General features: G+C 33.5%; 2 long non-coding RNA genes across 2 annotated transcripts; both read right to left on the reverse strand.

Annotated features, from left to right (window-relative positions):
* Positions 1-6,541: 6,541 nt before the first annotated feature.
* Positions 6,542-7,124, reverse strand: LOC109170168. The gene is made up of 3 exons (XR_002052369.1): positions 7,038-7,124; positions 6,791-6,959; positions 6,542-6,595 (listed from the first exon to the last, which is right to left on the reverse strand). It is a non-coding gene; the product is annotated as an uncharacterized LOC109170168 (long non-coding RNA).
* An 8,238-nt stretch (positions 7,125-15,362) lies between these two features.
* LOC109170169 lies at positions 15,363-16,685 on the reverse strand. The gene is made up of 3 exons (XR_002052370.1): positions 16,670-16,685; positions 15,527-15,621; positions 15,363-15,449 (listed from the first exon to the last, which is right to left on the reverse strand). It is a non-coding gene; the product is annotated as an uncharacterized LOC109170169 (long non-coding RNA).
* Between the last annotated feature and the right edge of the window lie 1,011 nt (positions 16,686-17,696).

Below are 17,696 nucleotides of genomic sequence, written 5' to 3' on the forward strand. Positions count from 1 at the left end.
CACATGAAAATCATTTTTAAAATTAAAGAACACCTGAAAATCATTTTAAGACAAAAGAGCACACTTGAAATCATTTTTAAATCTAAAATGTCTTTTGAAAATCATTTTTAAAAAAGAATACATGAAAATATTTGCTAAACTAGAGCACACTTAAAATCATTTTTAAAACAAAAAAGAATACTTGAAAATCATTTCTAAACGAGAGCACACTTATAGTCATTTTACAAACTAAATAGCACACTTGAAAATCATTTTTAAAACTAAAGAACACACTAGAAAATCATTTTTAAAACTAAAAAGAACACTTGAAAAACATTTTAAAACTAAAAAGAATACTTCAAACCGCTGAAAATCTAAGATTACTACCATTAAGTTGTTAGGTAGTCACAGGAATGTTCACTCGTAGACTATATTTTCAATAACAGACAATGGTTGTATACAGTAAACATCGAAGATTACTACCATTATTACCATGATCCTACCACAGAGAAGTTCAAATTCATTAATCAAAAAACATTAATGGTAGAAGGTCATTTATCTGTTAATTTACAAATTCAAAACAAGCAAGACCATACCTTCTGCAAGATTGGATAAATTTTCAACTTTGAGCAACACTCATCCTGAGGAATGATAAAGAAAAAATTAGTCAAATTCTATAATGTTACAGAATAAATTCCATATACCAGTCCAAAAATGATGTTCTTAGCACTTAATGCAAGGTTCAATAAATAGAATGCATGGTGTCAGGTGACTGCATGAAGAATCAAAACACACAGTTAGTAACACCAAGTTAGGACTGAGTGCAACAGCCCTGCATCATGAAGGATCTATGGAAAAAGATACACACAACATTGATTCAAGCTACTATATGAAGAAAGTTTCAAACAACACTAAGTTCTAGTTTTAGCACAAGATCATTTGCCTACCTAACATATAAAAAAACACAAAGCATTAGGAATACATAAAAATAATACTTGAAAACAGTAAAAATCATTTCAAAAACAAAAAAGAATACTTTAAAAAGCTCAAAATCATTTTAAAAATAATAAAGGGAAAAGAACTTAAAAATAAAGGAAAAAATCATATCTAGAATGTAAATGTTAAAAAATAACTGAAAAATATTTTAAAAATTAAAAGTAACACTTTGTTAGAAATGAATAGACAAGTATGTGAATGGTCAAAAGTAGGTGAACAGACATGGATGTGAAGAGGCATAGATAACCCTCCCTCTTGTATATATAGATGTGTCTTATACTTGTAGAATATACAATAAACAGAGAAGAAGAGATATAAGGTCAGTGTTCACAGACCTACTTCCTTTTAGCTTTCTACATGGTATCAGAGCGGGTGAGAGTGAGAGTGAGGTAGTGGGCTTTGCTCGGAACAGGAGGACGACGCCGGAGATCGAGTCGCGACGTCACCGAAGCGCGCGCCACCGCCACACACTGCTCGACGACTCACGCGCGCCGACGAGTGAAGGATTTTCTGGCGACCATCTTCGATGGTGGTTGCACCGAAAGGCATCCTTACGAAAGTAATGCACTCTTTGCATTAACAACATGGTGGATATGGAAGTGCAGGAACGAGGCGATCTTCAATAACTCTAAGAAGATGTTAAGCGTTGAGATTTCATGGATTAGATCGCAGCAAGATGAATAGGCAGGGCCTTTGGAAGGGTGAAATGCTTCTCGTCACAATCAGATCACTCCTCTGGGAAGCAGCTGTGTTGGATTAGTCCTCTGCAAGAGTTTGTTAAAGTCAACGTGGATGGTTACAGAGAAAGCTAACTGTAGGGGTGCTATTAGAGACTGCTCGGGGGAGTGGAAGATGGGATTTACATAGTATTGGCAACTGTTCTCTGTTAGAAGCAGAAGTCTGGGCACTCTTGAAAGGCATTCAACTAGTAGTATCAATGAGGTTTAGAAGCAGTGTTTGAAAGCAGTGTTTGAAAGCGATTAGAAAGGCAGTGTTTGAAAGCGATGCTGAGGAGATCACAAAGTATATGAATAGCGATGGTAAGCCGAGGACTGCCGCATGTAAAAAAGACTTACGCAATCTGGAAATATAGCAAGTTGAGCCAATCGTCCACGATCAAAACCAAGCAGCGGATGCCCTGGCGAAGATCTCAGCTCACCACCCTACTGGACTGCACATCCTCCGGAAGCCACGTGATGAAATCTTAGGACTAATTGATGATGATATTTCTGGTGTGCCTAGATGGCGGGAGGTTTATAACTCCAGCTAATTGCTGTACTACAACTTGCGTTTCCCCCTTCTAGTTTTAAAATTTTCAAAAAAAATAAAATAACATATTAAAAAAAAATACTTAAAAACTTGGAAAATCATTTTAAATATAAGAAAGGGTAAAGAATCCAAAAATGTGGGAAAAATCAAACGGACAGAAAAGAATTTAGGACACAAAATAATCAAGAACAGGCATGCAATGAAATTCAGACAACAGACAATAGTTGTATACAGTAAACATCGAAGATTACTATCGATATTACCATTACCTACCACAGAGAAGTCCAAATTGATTAATCAAAAAGCACTCATCCCAAGGAATGATAAAGAAAAGTAAGAATATATAAAGAAGAATGAAATGGGAGGTGAAAGGAAAAATGTGGATGAAATGATGAAAAGATAAGTAGATAACAATAAGGAAAGAACTAAACGAAGGGAAAAATGAAGAAAATTAGAGAGAAAATGTGAGTGAGATGAGATAGAGAAGAAGAAGAAAAGGAAGAAGAGAGATGAGATTTAATAAGAAAAAAGAGAATGAATATTAGAACAAAGAGAAGGAAAAAAAAGAGTGGCAGTAGACAAGGAGAAAAGAGAAGATAAAGGAAATATGAAAAATGAAGAACGGGGTCAAAACAGAATTAATTAAAAGAATAAAGAGAAGAAGAATAAAAAGGTGGATGAGGATAAGAGATAGAAAGCGGAAGGATAAGGAGAAAAGGAGAAAAGGAGAAAGGGAGAAAGGAAGGAAAGAGAAACAAAAAGACTAGAGAGTGAGAAAATGAGTTGGGACAATAAGAAGGAAAAGAGATGATACAAATTAAGAAGAAAAAAAAGGGAGGTTAGAGTAAAAAGAAAGAACATGATGTATTAGAACGAAAAGGAAAAGAAAAAGAGAGTAGAGTAATAAATTAAGAAATGGGTAGAGAGGCGAAAGGAGGAATAATGAAAATTTTGAAGTAAAAGATAATGAAAAATGAGATGAGGAAAAAAGCGAGAGAAAGAGAAAAACGGGTCAAAATGAAAAGAGAGATAAACACGCACAAATGAGAAGGGAAGTTAGATGAGAGATTAAAAGCAAAAAAATAACCGGACGAAATAAGAGATGGAAGGAGAATGAAGGGGAAGAGAAATAAAAAGACGAAGATGATGAGAGTTAAGAAAATTTGGAGAACAAGCAGGACAAGTGGCGAAAAAAATCAAAGATATATAGAACAATAGAAGGGGAAAAGGAAAAGAAGAAAAAATAGGAAGAAAATAAGAAAGAGTCCGAATATAGAATAATGTAAACAAAAAAGAGAAAGAGTAGAAGAAAAAATAGGAGTAGACAAAGAAGAATGAAATGGAAGATAGGTGGAAGGAAGAAAAATAGGGATGAAAAAGATGGAAAGATTAATAAGGAATGAACTAAAAAAAGATAAAGGAAGAGGATGAGAATAGTAATAAAAAGAATTATAAAAGTAATGAAGAGAAAAAAAGTATGAGAATTATTTTAAAAAAGGATGGAGAATAAGAAGACAAAAGAAGAAAGAGAATAAATACGAGGACAAGATGGAGAAAAATAATACCTCACACCATGAGAAAGATAAACATGCACAACCAGAAAGGAATTTATATGAGAACAAGAGGTAGAAAGTTGAAAAATAACAAGACAAATAAGAGATGCAAGGAGAAGGAAAGGAAAGATTAATATAAAGTTGAAGAGACTTTGGAGAATGAGAAGGAAAGGAGAGGATAAAAATTAAAGATAAAAGGGGAAAAAAATGGAAAAATAGAAGGGGAAAACAAAAAAAAAAAGGAAAATAAGAAAAAAGAAGGACATAGAGAATAATGCATAATAAAAAAGAGAAAGATGAGAAGAAGAAAGAGTAGATAAAGAAAAATGAAATGGAAGATAGGTGGAAGGAAAAAATAGGGATGAAAAGAATGAATAGATAACAATAAGGAGCAAACTAAAAGAAGATAAAAAAGGTGACGAGGATATTAATAGAAAGATAGAATTATAAAAATTATGAGAACATGGAAGGAAGGGAAAAGAAATATGAGAATTATTTTAGGAAACAATGGAGAACATGAAAGAAAAAGAAGGGAAAAAAATAAGAAAATGAGAGGAAGATGAGAAAGAGAAGAAGAAGATAAAGTAAGAAGAAAGAGAATTAATACAGGGACAAGGAAGAGAAGAAAAAGAGAGCAGCAGTAGATTAAAAAAACAAGGAGGAAGAGCAATAAGAAAAATAGACAGGGACAAGGAAGAGAAGAAAAAGAGAGCAGCAATAGATTAAAAAAACGAGGAAGAGCAATAAGAAAAATAGGAAGAAAAAGACAAAGAAAAAGAGAAGTTGAAGGAATATGGAAAATGAAGAATGAGTGTCCAAATGGAGAGATAGATAAACATTACACTTTAATGAAAAGAATAAAGAGAAAGAAGGTGGATGAGGATAAAAGAGAGAAAACGAATGGAGGAGGATAAAAGGAGAAAGAATGGGAAGATAAACAAAAACACGAAAAGAGTGAGAAAAAGAGTTTGGAGAATAAGATAAAAATTATATTAAACACGAAAAGAGTGAGATTGAAATAAATGGGGGTGCTGGTTCACGAACATAAATCTGAAATAGAGATTTTCACCATGTATTAGATTCAGAAAATTAATGTCCATAAATGAAATGCAAGGCATAAAAATGCATACTAACCTTTCTGTCTTCTGTACGTGTTTTAGCAGTTGAAGTGTTCAAGGTGCTGGTAGATTTCCCAGGTCTTGTTGTATGGAGCAAAGTTTGGGGTTTGATGCTAAGGTCCTAAGCAAAAGTGAGAACAAATTCAGGAGATCAGATTAAAAATATGTGAAAAATGATACACTTAATAAGGTAAAAGTTTTTAGTCAATAAATGATAGCTTTCATCTCTTCAAGTTTTTCCCTCTTCATAGCTTGATTTTCTTGAGCAAAATTTGGAGTTTCAGATGTAATTTTAATATTTGCGTTCCTGTGAATCAATAATTGATAAGAAAATATTACACAGATTCCAGCTCACCAAAATAAAGAGATATAGAACAAAACAATACAAATATGGGAAGTAAAAGAAAGATATCTACCTTCTTGCACTAGCTGAATTAATGCATTTCACTTGTGATTGGGTTGCTGACTTTAATGCAGAGGGGTTCCTGATCATACTTGCTATTTTTTTTAGCTGTCTGGTGCTTCTTAGCATCAGTTTGTTGGGCTGTTTACTGAGAAGTTATTTTTGGTGGCTGAGGGGTGCATGCTCCCGTTAAATAATCTTAGCAATCAGTGAAACTACGTTGGCTTTGTCGGTGAAACTTAATTGAGACAAACCAAATTGTATAAACAAAGTTAATATTCACAGAGTGCAGCAAACCTTGAAGTGAGGACAGCTTCTTACAGGATCCTTGAGAATTGATATTACACCAGAAACAGAACAACGAACAGCTGACGGCTTGTCACTAGATCCCTGAGGAGTTAGCGAAATGTAATAAGAATCAAAACGCCCAAAACAACAGTAGAACACTATGCAGATGGAGCAAAACATACCAAATTACTTCCCCGTCGGGAGACACTTCTTGAGAGAGAGAGAGAGAAGGTCAACAAAGAAAAATCGAGAAGGGATGGGAATTAGAGTGGATGAGTAAGAAAGGATGGAGAACATGAAGGAAAAAGAAGGAAAGTAAGAGAGAAACGATTAAGGAAGATGGGAAAGAGAAGAAGAAAATTAAGAACAAAAAGGGGGGGGATAGAATAAAAAGAAAGAACAGGATAAATATTAAAACAAAAAGGAAAAGAAAAATAGAATTAGAGTAGTATATTATGAGCTGAGCTGAGCTCATAAACTTTTATTGGACAGTAACGTTGAGCTGTTTCATGTTCAGGATCCTTAGGCCTTGTCAGTGTAAGCTTAGGCTTCCTCTGCACTGATCCAGCCATACCAACCTGAAAAATAGTTCAATTTTTTAAAGAAAACGTACTAGAAAAACAATAAAACTTTTAAGCAAGTTATTTGTATTTACATGTGACATGGAACAATTCATGTGTAGCATTGACATCTGACTTGGATTCAAACTTCCTCATCATTTCTGCCATTGAAATAAATGGGGCTGCTCGTTCTCGATCATAAATCTGAAATAGAGATTACCATGTATTAGAGATTCAGAAATTAATGTCCACAAATGAAATGCAAGACATAAAAAATGCATACTAACCTTTCTGTTTATCCTCGGATCATAGCTTCATCTCCATCCTCATCATCATCTGCCATTTCTCTATCAGACTCATCGTCATCATCATCACTTTGAAATGCATCCATCTCAACCTCATCTTCAGCTTCCTCCGCCTTTGCTGCTTCTGAAGATTTAGAAGGTAGAAAACGATATCAAACATTAAGAGAATAATCGAATGTACCATCTAAAGTGCAAATATAATAATTCTTGGAATAATTTCTGTGCTATAATTATTGAATATTAGAAAATTGGGTATACAAATGAAGAGATTCATTCAATTTATATTTTAAGTTCACGAACAAAAGATAAGCAGGAATACCTGGAGGAACATAGGAAGCACAGGTTGAAGAGCTTTCCAGGGGCAAACACCAGGTATTAGAACTGGTCCTCCCTGCATGTTTCTATACATCACGAACAAACTTTATATATGAAGGAAGAATTTCTTTAGGAACTGAACTTATCACACTAGACAATGCTTCCCAAGCAACCTGTAAAAGAGCATGGTAAGATAAACTAGTATATTGAAGTGCATTGTATAAATGTCATGCAATGAATCAAAATAATACCGTCAAGGTAGCTGAATCTGAATCACTTAGTAAAATAATCAGGGTGGATATCACATTTGGAGCCTCATCAACAAGATATATATAACTGGTTTTTAATAAATATCCAATAAAGTATGCAGAACTTTGTCTGACTGAAGCCCGGAAGAATAAAACTTAAATAGTGTTAGGTAAAAAATGCAATTCAAAGAAAAGAAAGTCACATTATCATTATGTAAAACAATAAATCATGCCTAAATATCTCCAACACCTTTGAGAAGCCCCAACAGCAAAGACTTGATACCTTCCTTGTCAAGGTGAAAGCGTGACACATGCAAATTATGCAATGAAAAAAAATACACAAATCAACATAAGCAATGACTCAAATTTAAATGATGTGAAAGACGAAACCATGCAAATGGCATTATGGCATAAAAATTAGGTTACTACCATATCAGTATAACCCATTGCAGTGAGTAAAGCAGGAAGGATGGTACCCAAGGGGGGCATCAAGACAAGGTCCAGCAACCTCTGCTAAAGCTCCCAAAGCATGAGCATTGAAGGCACTGGATATAAAGTCAAAGATCATTGTGAATAATAAAGAAATACTACTCTATACAAAAAGCTATAAGAAACAGACACAATACTTACGAAAGGGGAAGGTGGACAAGCTTGGGAAGGATATGAGGCATCACAGCACTGGTCCTGACACTGAAAGAAGCATCCAATACATTTTAAAAATCAGAAAAGGTCCAATACATTTTAAGGTGGACAAGCTTGGGAAGGATATGAGGCAGCACAGCACTGGTCCTGATACTGAAAGAAGCATCCAATACATTTTAAAAATCAGAAAAGCTGCCCAGGCAGATATGTAAGAAAATACACATTTGCAAATGGTTTTCAACCTTAAAATCTGTTTTAAACCATCCACATCAAACATCCATTTTGCATGCAGAAGTGTCGGAACAATCTCATCAATTGCTTGCATTCCAGCAGTCTACACAAGGAACTATAATCAATTCATCATCAAACTAATATTTAAAATATGAAAACTGGTATGTTAACACACCAAGAACTAACTAGTGGTACCATGTAGAGAGTGCTGAATGCCAACCCTGCTGATTCACGAACCTCAGGTCATGCTATAACATCGGAAAATCAGTATGAAATTTTTCATATGGGAAAACAGAAACCAAATTGCTTCCTTCAATACAAATGATGCTTCGTATCATACATAATAACTTCAATATGTTGTGAATTAAGTAAGCGTTCTAAGATAATCATTGACGAGACAAATGTTTCATGTTTGACAAGATATGAGATTGGACCGAAACAAAAAGATCAAGTTGAGCATTCTCACATGAAAGCACTCTCTACACCTAAAGGACAGAAGAAAATTAACTCAATCATGAATAGGGGGAGGAAATAACCCAGAGCAACCACAACGTCTTCTTCAATAAAAATGTGAAAAATGATACACTTAATAAGGTAAAAAAAAAATTGAGAATAAATGACCCACCTGTCTAGCTTTCCCCTCTTCAAGTTTTTGCCTCTTTATAGCTTGATTTTCTTGAGCAATATTAGGAGTTTCACATGTAATTTTAATATTTGCATTCTTGTGAATCAATAATTGAAAAGAAACATATTACACAGATTCCAGCTCACCAAAATAAAGAGATATAGAACAAAACAAGACAAATATGGGAAGTAAAAGAAAGATATCTACCTTCTTGCACTAGCTGGATTAATGCTTTTCACTTGTGATTGGGTTGCTGACTTCAATGCAGAGGGGTTCCTGATCATACTTACTACTTTTTTTTAGCTGTCTGGTGCTACTTAGCATCAGTTTGTTGGGCTGTTTTCTGAGAAGTTAATTTTTTATGGCTGAGGGGTGCATGCTCCCACTAAATAATCTCAGAAGTCAGTGAAACTTAATTGAAGCAAACCAATTTTTATAAACGAAGTTGATATTCACAGAGTGGAACAAACCATGAACTGAGGACAGCTTCTTACAGGATCCTTGAGAACAGATATTACAGCAGAAACAGAACCATGAACTGAGGACAGCTTCTTACAGGATCCTTGAGAACAGATATTACAGCAGAAACAGAACCATGAACAGTTGACTGCTTGTCACAAGATCCCTGAGAAGTTAGAGAAAAGTAATAAGAATCATAACCCCCAAAACAACAGTAGAATACTATGCAGATGGATCAAAACATACCAAATTGGCTTCCCCGTCGGGAGTCACTTCTTCCTATCAACAATCCTTATACATGGCTCAAAAGTTAAGGCTTATTATGCAAATTCCAGTGGACTGGTACCCATATTACAGAATTAAGAATCAGACCAATTGTGAAATCCTATATATACTCAAGATTTATTTCATAGCATAAAAGAACAGAGACAAATTCACAAAGGTAAACACAAAGCTGAAATTAATAAATTAACCATCTCTCCATTAAAAAGCATTTAATATAAATCAGTTAGTAAATAGTGGCTTCACATACTGTGACAGGCTGGTTATACCATTTGTGTGAAAAGAATGAATTACCTGAAAATGCCATGGGAAACATCCATTCCAATTATCGATGGAGAATACTCCACTGCAAGCAAGAAATTCATACCGCCAAGTTATAATAAATCAGGAAATGAAGAAAGAGAATAAATATGAGGACAAGAAGGGGAAGAATAATACCTCACACCATGAGAAAGATAAACACGCACAAATGAGAAGGGAGTGTAGATGAGGAAAAGGCGTAGAAAGCTTAAAAATAACAACACGGAGAAGAGATTGAAAGAGAAGGAAGGAGGAGATTAACAAAAAGACAAATAGAACTTGGAGGATGAGGACAAGATAAAAATTAAAGATACATAAATGGGGAAAAAGAAACGAAGAAAAATAAGAATTATGAGAGTAATGAAGGGAGAAAAGGAAGAAAATGTGAGTGAAATGAGAAAGAGAAGAAGAAGAACAAGAAGAAGAGGAAGACGAGCAAGAGTGGGTATAATAAGAAGAAAGAGAATGAACATGAGAACAAGAGAAGAAAAAAAGAGCAGCGGTAGACAAACAGAAAAGAGAAGATGAAGGAATAAGGAAAATGAAGAATGGTCAAAACGGAGAAAAAGATAAAAATAACACTTTAATGAAAAGAATAAAGAGAAGAAAAATAAGGTGGATGAGGATAAGAGATAGAAAGCGAAAGGAAGAGGATAAAAGTAGAAAGAAAAAAGACGAGAGAGTGAGAAAAGGAGTTTGGAGAATAAGAAGGAAAAGAGATGATAATATGGAAAACATGAAGGAAAAAGAAGGAATGAAATAGACAAACAGATAAGGAAGATGGAAAAGAGAAGAAGAAAATTAAGAAGAGAAAAAGGAAGGTTAGAATAAAAAGAAAGAACATGATGAATATTAGAACGAAAAGGATAAGAAAAAGAGAGTAGAGCAATAGATTAAGAAATGGGTAGAGAGGTGAAAAGAAGAATAATTAAAATTTAGAAGTAAAAGACAATGAAAAATGAGACAATGAAGAAAAAGAAGAAAAAAAAACAAAAGCGAGAGAAAGAGAAACGATGGTCAAAATAAAAAGAGAGATAAACATGCACAAATGAGAAGGGAAGTTATATGAGAGATAAAAGGCAGAAAAAAAAAACAGGACGGAATAAGAGATGGAAGGAGAAGGAAGGGAAGGGGAAGAGAAATAAAAAAAGACAAAGATGATGAGAGTTAAGAAAATTTGGAGAATGAGAAGGAAAAGTGGCGAAAAAAATAAAAGATATATAGAATAATAGAAAGGGAAAAGGAAAAGAAGAAAAAATAGGAAGAAAATAAGAAAGAGTCAGGATATAGACTAACGTGAACGAAAAAGAGAGAGTGGAAGAAAAAATAGTAGTAGACAAAGAAGAATGAAATGGAAGATAGGTGGAAGAAAGGAAATTAGGGGTGAAATGATGAAAAAGATGGGAAGATTAATAAGGAATGAACTAAAAGAAGATAAAGAAGGAGGATGAGAATAATAATAAGAAGAACTATAAGCATAATTAAGGGAAAAAAAAGTATGAGATTATTCTAAGAAAGGATGGAGAACATGAAGAAAAAAGAAGAAAGAGAATGAATACGAGGACAAGATGGAGAGAAATAACACCTCACACCATGAGAAAGATAAACATGCACAAGGGAATTTAGATGAGGACAAGAGGTAGAAAACTAAAAAATAACAAGACAAATAAGAGATGGAAGGAGAAGGAAAGGGAAGAATAATAAAAAGACGAAGAGACTTTGGAGAATGAGAAGGGAAGGAGATGATAAAAATTAATTATAAAAGGGGAAAAGGTGGAAAAATAGAAGGGGAAAACAAAAAGAAGAAAAAATAAGAAAGACAGAGAATAAAAAACAGGTGGAAGGAAAAAAACAGGGTTGAAAAGGATGAATAAATAACAATAAGGAATGAACTAAAAGAAGATAGAGAAAGGTGACGAGGATAATAATAGAAAGAGAGAATTATAAAAGTTATGAGAACATGAGAGGAAGGGAAAAGAAGTACGAGAATTATTTTAGGAAAGAATGGAGAACATGAAAGAAAAAGAAGGGAAAATAGAAGAAAAAGAAGAAAGAGAATCATACAAGGACAAGGACAAGGAGGAGAAAAAAAGAGAGCAGCAGTAGATTAAAAAACGAGGAGAAAGAGCAATAAGAAAAATAGGAAGAAAAAGAGAAGTTGAAGGAATATGGAAAATGAGCAATAAGTGTCAAAATGGAGAAGATAAACATTACACTTTAATGAAAAGAATAAAGAGAAAGAAGGTGGATGAGGATAAGAGAGAGAAAACGAATGGAGGAAGATAAAAAGGAGAAAGACGGGTAAGATAAACAAAAAGACGAAAAGAGTGAAAAAAGGAGTTTGGAGAATAAGATAAAATTTATATATATATATATATATATATATATATATATATATATATATAGAGAGAGAGAGAGAGAGAGAGAGAGAGAGAGAGGTCAACAAAGAAAAAACGAGAAGGGATGGGAATTAGAGTTGGTAAGGAAGGATGGAGAACATAAAAATAACACTTTAATGAAAAGAATAAAGAGAACTTGGAGGATGAGAAGTAAAGGACAAGATAAAAATAAAAGATATATAAATGGGGAAAAAGAAACGAAGAAAAAATAAGAATTATGAGAGTAATGAAGGGAAGAAAATGTGACTGAGATGAGAAAGAGAAAAACAAGAACAAGAAGAAGAAGAAAAGGAAGAAGAGAAACAGTGGGTATAATAAGAAGAAAGAGAATGAATATGAGAACAAGAGAAGAAAAAAAGAGTAGCAGTAGAGAAACAGAAAACAGAAGATGAAGGAATATGGAAAATGAAGAATGAGGGTCAAAACGGAGAAAAAGATAAAAATTACACTTCAATGAAAAGAATAAAGAGAAGAAAAATAAGAAGGTGGATGAGGATAAGAGATAGAAAGTGAAAGGAAGAGGATAAACGAAGAAAGATAAAAGACGAGAGAGTGAGAAAAGGAGTTTGGAGAATAAGAAGAAAAAGAGATGATAATATACACACACACATAGAGAGAGAGAGAGAGAGAGAGAGGGTCAACAAAGAAAAAAACGAGTAGGGATGGGAATGAGAGTGAGTAAGAAAGAATGGAAAACATGAAGGAAAGAGAAGGAATGGATAACGAAGATGGGAAAGAGAGAAGAAAATTAAGAAGAGAAAAAGGAAGGTTATAATAAAAAGAAAGAACATGATGAATATTAAAACAAAAAAGGAGAAGAAAACGAGAGTAGAGTAATAGATTAAGAGGCGAAAAGAAGAATAGTGAAAATTTTGAAGTAAAAGATAATGAAAAATGAGACGAAGAAGAAAAAGGAAAAAGAAAACGAGAGGAAGAGAAACGAGGGTCAAAATGAAGAGAGATAAACATGCACAAATGAGAAGGGAAGTTAGATAAGAGATAAAAAGCAGAAAAATAACAGGACGGAATAAGAGATGGAAGGAGAAGGAAGGGAAAGAGAAATAAAAAAGACGAGGATGATGAGAGTTAAGAAAAATTGGAGAACAAGAAGGAAAAGTGGTGAAAAAAATCAAAGATAAATGGAATAATAGAAGGGGAAAAGGAAAAGAAGAAAAAATAGGAAGAAAATAAGAAAGAGTCAGGATATTGAATAACATGAACGAAAAAGAGAAAGAGGAGAAGAAAAAATAGGAGTAGACAAAGAAGAATGAAATGGAAGATATGTGGAAGGAAGAAAAATAGGTGTGAAATAATGAAAAAGTTGGGAAGATTAATAAGGAATGAACTAAAAGAAGATAAAGAAGGAGGATGAGAATAATAATCAAAAGAATTATAAGAGTAATGAATGGAAAAAAAGTATGAGCAATATTTTAAGAAAGGATGGAGAACATGAAGACAAAAGAAGAAAGAGAATGAATACGAGGACAAGATGGAGAAAAATAATACCTCACACCATGTGAAAAGATAAACATGCACAACTAGAAGGGAATTTAGATGAGGACAAGAGGTAGAAAGCTGAAAAATAACAAGACAAATAAGAGATGGAAGTTGAAGGAAAGGGAAGATTAATAAAAAGACGAAGAGACTTTGGACTAGAAGGAAAGGAGAGGATAAAAATTAAAGATAAAAGGGGAAAAGGTGGAAAAATAGAAGGTGAAAACATAAGAAGAAAAAGTATAAGGAAAATAAGAAAAAAGGACAGAGAATAATGCGTAATAAAAAAGAGAAAGATGAGAAGAAGAAAGAGTAGATAAAGAAAAATGAAATGGGAAGATAGGTGGAAGGAAAAAATAGGGATGAAAAGGATGTATAGATAACAATAAGGAATGAACTAAAAGAAGATAAAGAAAGGTGACGAGGATAATAATAGAAAGAGAGAATTATAGAAGTTATGAGAACATGACAGGAAGGGAAAAGAAGTATGAGAATTATTTTAGGGAAGGATGGAGAACATGAAAGAAAAGGGAAAAACAAGAAAATGAGAGGAAGATAAGAAAGAGAAGAAGAAGAAGAAAGTGAAGAAGATAAAGAATTAAGAAGAAAGCGAATTAATACAAGGACAAGGAGGATAAGAAAAAGAGAGCAGCAGTAGATTAAAAAATTAAAAAACGAGGAGAAAGAGCAATAAGAAAAATTGGAAGAAAAGACAAAGAAAAAGAGAAGTTAAAGGAATATGGAAAATGAAGAATGAGTGTCAAATGGAGAGAAAGATAAACATTACACTCTAATGAAAAGAATAAAGAGAAAGAAGGTGGATGAGGATAAGAGAGAGAAAACGAATGGAGGAAGACATAAAAGGAGAAAGAAGGGGAAGATAAACAAAAAAAAAAAAAGAAAAACGAAAAGAGTGAGAAAGAGATTGCAGAATAAGATAAAAATTATATATATATATATATATATATATATATATATATATATATATATATATATATATATATATATATATATATATATATATATATATAGACGGAGATAGAGATAGAGAGAGAGAGAAGGTCAACAAAGAAAAAACGAGAATGGATGGAAATTAGAGTTGGTGTGTAAGAAAGGATGGAGAACATGAAGGAAAGAGGAAAGAAAGAGAGAAACGATTAAGGAAGATGGGAAAGAGAAGAAGAAAATTAAGAACAAAAAAAGGGGGATTAGAATAAAAAGAAAGATCATGATAAATATTAGAACGAAAAGAATTAGAAAAAGAGAGTTAGAGTAGTAGATTATGAAATGAGGAGAAAGGCGAAAAGAGGAAGAATGAAAATTTTGAAGTAGATGGCAACGAATAAAACAGACAATGAAGAAAAAGGAAAAAATGACAAAGATAAACACGCACAAATGAGAAGGGATAAAAAGCAGAAAAAATAATAAAAATGAAATTAACACATGGAATAAACAAAAAGCACATGAATACTAAAGCAGTCTCTTAAACTAAGGCAAGATGTATACACTCAGGAAAATAATGTGGTCATTCAAAATGGAGGTACCTTCTTATTTAAAGGGCGAGCCTTAAACTTGGGGAATTTTGCCATCATTTCTTCTTCCAACTCAGCTGAGCTCTTAAGTTTTACTGGACGGTAACGTTGAGCTGTTTCAAGTTCAGGTTCCTTGGGCCTTGTCAGTGTAAGCTTAGGATTCTTCTGCACAGATTCTCGCCATACCATCCTGAAAAATAGTTAAATTTTTAAAGAAAATGTACTAGAAAAATAATAGAACTTTTAAGCAAGTTATTTGTATTTATATGTGACATGGAACAATTCAAAATGCCACGTCTCCCTTGTACTAGATTCGAACTTCTTCATAAATGAAATGCAAGACATAAAAATGCTTACTAACCATGTTGAAGTGAACAAGTTGCCGGTAAATTTCCCAGGTCTTGTTTTATGGAGCAAAGTTTGGGGTTTGATGCTAAGGATATAAGCAAAACTGAGAACAAATTGAGGAGATCATATTAAAAATATGTGAAAAATGATATAAAAATTCTTAGTCAATAAATGACTCACCTGTCTAGCTTTCCCCTCTTCAAGTTTTTGCCTCCTTATAGCTTGATTTTATTGAGCAAAATTTGGAGTTTCAGATGTAATTTTCACATGTGTTCCTGTGAATCAATAATTGATAAGAAACATTTTACACAGATTCCAGCACAACAAAGCCACCACCAAGGTTGCAACTGATATTTTCAGTAGTCTTTGGTCGACATAGCCGCTACAAAGAAAACAGAAGACATTAGTAGAGAAAAACTAAATAACATATTATATACAAGCACACAGAGTGAGAGAAAAAACCAAAAAAAAAAAAAAAAAAAAAAGATCAAAATTAAACACAAGAAAGAAAAGGCACTCTCAAAGCCACCACCAAGGTTGCAACTGATATTTTCAGTAGCCGTTGGTCGACATAGTTGCTACAAAGAAAACAAGAGACTTTAGTAGAGAAAAACTCCATAACATATTATATACAAGCACACAGAGTGAGGGAAAAAAAAAAAAAAAGATCAAAATTAAACATAAGAAAGAAAAGGCACACTCAAAATTAAACATAAGAAAGAAAACATACTAGAAAAATAATAAAACTTTTAAGCAACTTAGAAGTGACATGGAACAATTCATGCATGGCATTGACATTTCCCTTGTACTAGATTCGAACTTCTTCATCATTTTTGCAAATTGAAATAAATGGGGGTGCTGGTTCACGAACATAAATCTGAAATAGAGATTTTCACCATGTATTAGATTCAGAAAATTAATGTCCATAAATGAAATGCAAGGCATAAAAATGCATACTAACCTTTCTGTCTTCTGTACGTGTTTTAGCAGTTGAAGTGTTCAAGGTGCTGGTAGATTTCCCAGGTCTTGTTGTATGGAGCAAAGTTTGGGGTTTGATGCTAAGGTCCTAAGCAAAAGTGAGAACAAATTCAGGAGATCAGATTAAAAATATGTGAAAAATGATAGCTTTCTTCTCTTCAAGTTTTTCCCTCTTCATAGCTTGATTTTCTTGAGCAAAATTTGGAGTTTCAGATGTAATTTTCATATTTGCGATCCTGTGAATCAATAATTGATAAGAAAATATTACACAGATTCCAGCTCACCAAAATAAAGAGATATAGAACAAAACAATACAAATATGGGAAGTAAAAGAAAGATATCTACCTTCTTGCACTAGCTGAATTAATGCATTTCACTTGTGATTGGGTTGCTGACTTTAATGCAGAGGGGTTCTTGATCATACTTGCTATTTTTTTTAGCTCATCAGTTTGTTGGGCTGTTTACTGAGAAGTTATTTTTGGTGGCTGAGGGGTGCATGCTCCCGTTAAATAATCTCAGCAATCAGTGAAACTACGTTGGCTTTGTCAGTGAAACTTAATTGAGACAAACCAAATTGTATAAACAAAGTTGATATTCAAAGACTGGAGCAAACCTTGAAGTGAGGACAGCTTCTTACACAACTGACTGCTTGTCACTAGATCCCTTAGAAGTTAGCGAAATGTAATAAGAATCATAACGCCCAAAACAACAGTAGAATACTATGCAGATGGAGCAAAACATACCAAATTGCTTCCCCGTCGGGCGTCACTTCTTGAGAGAGAGAGAGAGAGAAGGTCAACAAAGAAAAATCGAGAAGGGATGGGAATTAGAGTGGGTGAGTGAGAAAGGATGGAGAACATGAAGGAAAACGAAGAAAAGAAAGAGAGAAACGTATAAGGAAGATGGGAAAGAGAAGAAGAAAATTAAGATGAGAAAAGGGGAATAGAATAAAAAGAAAGAAATTGATAAATATTAGAACGAAAAGGAAAAGAAAAATAGAGTTAAAGTAGTATATTATGAGCTGAGCTGAGCGGAGCTCATAAGCTTTATAGGATAGTAACGTTGAGCTGCTTCAAGTTCAGGATCCTTAGGACTTGTCAGTGTAAGCTTAGGCTTCCTCTGCACTGATCCAGTCATACCATCCTGAAAAATAGTTCAAATTTTTAAAGAAAACATACTAGAAAAATAATAAAACTTTTAAGCAAGTTATTTGTATTTACATGTAACATGGAACAATTCATGTGTGGCATTGACATCTGACTTGTACTAGATTCAAACTTCCTCACCATTTCTGCCATTGAAATAAATGGGGCTGCTCGTTCTCGAACATAAATCTGAAATAGATTTTCACCATGTATTAGATTCAGAAATT

This window comes from Ipomoea nil, unplaced genomic scaffold (assembly GCF_001879475.1).
Source record: "Ipomoea nil cultivar Tokyo-kokei standard unplaced genomic scaffold, Asagao_1.1 scaffold3321, whole genome shotgun sequence".
NCBI lineage: Eukaryota > Viridiplantae > Streptophyta > Magnoliopsida > Solanales > Convolvulaceae > Ipomoea > Ipomoea nil.